Source organism: Electrophorus electricus, chromosome 5 (assembly GCF_041902795.1).
Source record: "Electrophorus electricus isolate QZ-2024a chromosome 5, ASM4190279v1, whole genome shotgun sequence".
NCBI classification, from domain to species: Eukaryota; Metazoa; Chordata; class Actinopteri; order Gymnotiformes; family Gymnotidae; genus Electrophorus; species Electrophorus electricus.
In genome coordinates, this window is record NC_137501.1 from 287501 (window position 1) to 292500 (window position 5000).

Genomic DNA, 5000 nt, shown 5'->3' on the forward strand with positions numbered 1-5000 from the left:
GTAAAACAGCCCATTGTGCTGTATGTGAGTGAGGTACGAGGTCACTCCGTCAGCACAGCAACACTAGATGGTGTCCAATAGCAGCCTTGCGCGCAGAATTCTGCAGACTGACTGTAAAAACCCAAAGGAAAACGCCCATGCAGGCAGGGCAGGGCAGAATTAGGCTGATTTCCATTATCAATAAACATACAAAAAAGATCCAGACATTTCTGGAGGCATTTTAAGACCAGTCCCAGAGAAACACTGCATTTAGAGACCAGTCCCAAAGAAACACTGCATTTAAAGACCAGTCCCAGACAAACACTGCATTTAAAGACCAGTCCCAGACAAACACTGCATTTAAAGACCAGTTCCAGAGAAACACTGCATTTTAAGTCACTATAGACCCAAGAACTGAACCCTAACAAGAATCCTCTTAGGAGTCCTCTTAGTCAGCTGGTTCTGAGGCTCACTAACGCAGTAACAAACACCACTGCAGTCCAGCCTCTCACACAGCCTTACCACCAAACCTAACACCACATCAGATTATAAAGCAAAGTAAAGTTCCAAACTACTTGGAACATTGGAACTATGAAACTAAAACTTGAGTGAGTCTGAACAGTCAGAGTGTCTCCTTACTGTCAGAGACACAAAGTAGAGACAGAACCTAACCAGATTCAGGCTCAGTCAGCTCTAGAAAAGGACAGACAAAGAAAGACCAGGCTGTCCAGAGAGGACAGAACATGTGATCACTGCATGACAGGTGAGGGTGAGACAGAGATGAATGCATTTTCTCCTTTACTGTGAAAAAATACAACACACAATCCCAAATTTCAGCAACATGAAAAATGATTCATCTTTCTTGCAGCAGAGCACACATCAACCCTTACTGTGTAGAAACGTAGAAACATGTCATCACTTGAGAGACTGTCAGTGACAACCTCCACCCTCCTCATTCCTACACACACACACACACACACACACACACACACACACACACACACACACACACACACCGCTCTCAATGCACACAGGATAAGATATCTTGTTAATGTCTTATTGACTTGTTAAATTTACTTTAAAATTGTTATCTGTTATTATGCGTTTTTTATTATTATTATTGGTGCTGGTGTTTGTGTTATTATTATTGTTGTTGTTGTTGTTTTGGGAAAATAAAATGTAAACATTTTCAGTACTTTGGCAACATTGTATTTGATATTGTATTTTTGGCTGACTTGACCTGAGAGAAAGAGAGGGGAACAGACAGAGAGATGGAGGGAGTGAAAGAGAGAGAGAGAGAGAGAGAGAGAGAGAGAGGGATAGAGAGGGGAGGGGTGTCATTAGGAGAGTGAGAGAGAGAGAGAGTGAAATGGGGAAGAGAGAGAAAGTGAGAGGGAGAGAGAAGGAGAGTGGGGGAGAGAGAGATGGAGGGAGTGAGGGAGTGAGAGAAAAAGAGAGAGAGGGAGAGATAGAAATGATCATTTTTACCTCACGTGTTGAGTGTGAAAATGTAAAGACAGGCTGAAGAAGGCAGTATATGAGTGCATTTATGAGTGTACTGTATGTTATACTGTATACCGTGTAGGGTGTGTTATAATGTGTACTGTGTAGGGAGTGCCAACACCCTGCACCCTAACCTTACACCATAACCCTACACCCTAGCCTTACACTCTAACCCTACACCCTAACCTTACACCATAACCCTACACCCTAGCCTTACACTCTAACCCTACACCCTAACCTTACACCCTAACCCTACACCCCAACCTTACACCCTAACCCTACACGCTGACCCTATACCCTAACCTTACACCCTAACCCTACACCACAACCTTACACCCCACAGCATAACCTTACACCCTAACCCTACACCCTAACCTTACACTCTAACCCTACACCACAACCTTACACCCTATACCCTAACCTTACACTCTAACCCTACACCACAACCTTACACCCTATACCCTAACCTTACACCCTAACCCTACACCCTAACCTTACATTCTAACCCTACACCCTAACCCTACACCACAACCTTACAACCTACACCCTAACCTTACACCCTAACCCTACACCACAACCTTACACCCGAACCTTACACTCTAACCCTACAATCTAACCTTACATCATAACCCTACACCCTAACCTTACACCCTAACCTTACACCACAACTTTACATCCTACACCCTAACCTTACACTCTAACCCTACGCCCTAACCTTACACCCTAACCCTACCCCACAACCTTACACCCTACACCCTAATCTTACACCATAACCTTACACCCTAGCCTTACACTCTAACCCTACACCCTAACCTTACATCCTAACCCCACACTCTAACCCTACACCACAACCTTATACCCTGCACCCTAACCCTACACCCTAACCTTACATCCTAACCCTACACCCTAACCCTACACCACAACCTACCCCCTACAACCTAATCTTACACCCTAACCCTACACCCTAACCTTATACACTAACCCTTACACCCCAACCCTACACCCTAACCTTACACCCTGCCCCTTACACCCCAACCCTACACCCTACACCCTCCCCAAGTGATCCCCAAGTGTCTGAGGAAAGTCTCTCAGAAGAAATTTCTGTTTTTGTTCAAGTGCATCACAGAACTGTCCTGTGAGGTCAAACAGGAAACTTCAGCTGCAGGTTCTGTGGCGCGCACTTGGTACACGTCACCAGAACCCTGTAGCCCTGCACTGCAGGGGACATTCCTGCCGGGAGACACACACAGCTCAAAACCACAAGGACTGGAGAAGAAAAAACAGAAGCATATTAACCGGCTGTGTGACCTCGTTAACCTTTAGAACATTGTTAACCTCGTTAACCTCGCTAACCTTGCATACAACAGTTCCACTGGTACTGATTATCAATTATACATGTCATCTATAGATAAAGATGTGTGTCATACATGTGTGTGTACATATATATGTGTATGCGGAGGGGTGGTTTAGATAAATCAAAACTAAAAATCTTTACACCTCTTAGCAAACTTTACATTGTAGCCTCAGCTCGGTATCATTTTCTATAATTATTTTATATATTGTTATTTTTTTCACTTTGTGTGTGTGTGTGTGTTTTCTTTTTTGTTTGTTTTATAATATAGAACTCTATTGGTACATTGTAAGTTGGGTTCAAAATGCAAATCAGAAATCAAAACACATTTTCCTAACAAGACATTTTCTGTAAAATTGGGTATTTGGTTGGAGGTGGGAGTTAATCCATCATGTCTGGGTGGAGGTGGGAGTTAATCCATCATGTTTGGTTGGGGTTTAGTGTTAATCCATCATGTTTGGGTGGAGGTGGGACTTCATCCATCATGATGGGTGGGGTTTGGCATTTAAGAGGAGGTGAGAGTTCATCGGGTTCTAAAGAATTGTGAAACCAAGTCTTAACAGTATTTTTTTCCTACCTGTTTTTGGCTTTAGTGATGAAGCCAAAAACCAGAGACGTTGGACATGACTGTCCATTACTTTTTTTTTGAAGTTTACGGAAACAATTTTGTCTTTTAATGATGCTACTAATGACCGAGCTACAGCACAGCCATGAATACAGACTAATGTTGTCAAAGTTAAAAGTCCATTTTGATGTCAGCTCCTCTGTAACCACTGAAGGGGAGTTAGAGAAGTGTTTGTTTAGAAAACACACATGACCAGTGTTTGTTTAGAAAATACACATGATCAGAGTTTCTTTACAAAATATACATCATTAATGTTTGTTTAGAAATTACACATGATCAGTGTTTGTTTAGAAAACACACATGACCAGTGTTTGTTTAGAAAACACACATGATCAGTGTTTGTTTGTTAAACTCAGACATGACCAGATGCAGAAGTGCTCCTGCAGACTCTACTGCAACACATATGTCACACCGTTAAAAAAGGATCGTTCCTTTGACTTCACAGGAAACTGTAGTGTTGCTGTTTTCTGCCTGTTCCCGAGTAGAAATCTCAGAGTCTCCGCTACAAATAAAGATGAAGCGCCAGGCAGCAGAACCAGAGCTGCAAGGCCTTTGATGTTCTGCGTTTCTGCTGAACGTGGAGGGCAGAATGAGAGTGACACGTCCTCGCATGACTCGATAAGGACAGCGGTAATGTGTGTGCACAGTAGCATGTGTGTGCATGTATCTGTGCTTATGTATGTGTGTGTGTCTGTGCATGCACATGTTACATGTGTGTATGTACGTGTGTGTGTGCTTGTGTGTGTGCGCTCGTGTGTGTGTGTGTGTTTGTGTATGTATGTATATGTGAGTGAGTGTATGTGTGCATGTATGTGTGTGCTTGTCTGTGTGCATGTGTGTGTGTGCTTGTCTGTGTGTGTGTCTGTGCTTGTGTGTGTGTGTGTGTGTGTGTGTGTGTGTGTGTGTGTGTGTGTGTGTGTGTAAGTGTGCATGTGATTGTGCATGCATGCATGTGTGCGTGTGTATGTTTCAGCTCTCTTTATCAGCCCTGGTATCTTCCTGCTTTGCTCTGAGTGGCGATATGAGAAACTCCTCCATATACACCCTGTCAGAGACGAATCACACATCTGTTACAGACACACACACCAGACGCCCTGAGCTCAAACACATATCAATGGAATGCTTGGCTCTGATGGAATTGTGTTGTAGATCCTCGGATGGTTTTAGAGATTCAGGAATTGTTTTGTAGATTCTCTTTCCACACACATTTCTAGCGCACAAGTCTCACACACAGTGACTCACACACTCACACACTGTTTGAAGCTTTGAACATGTTACAGCACCTCATCCATCACAGCCTGCTGACATACGGGCAGCTGAATGGTCCTGTTGGCCTGAGCAGTGTGTGTGTGTGTGTGTATGTGTGTGTGTGTGCCAATGCACTAGAGTACCTGTGGAGTAATGAATATGACTAATCTAAAACCCGTCAGAGGAAGACCTGGGGCCAATAGCTAACTGGAGTGCCTCCAAATGAGAAGTGTGTGTGTGTGTGTGTGTGTGTGTGTGTGTGCTGACAGAGAAAGAGTTAAAAAGAAATGGACA

General features: G+C 43.5%; 1 protein-coding gene across 4 annotated transcripts in view; it reads right to left on the reverse strand.

The window, feature by feature from the left end:
• LOC113587019 (transmembrane protein 132C) overlaps positions 1-5000 on the reverse strand; it is a 166374-nt gene that overhangs the window by 113771 nt on the left and 47603 nt on the right. The window lies entirely within an intron of this gene.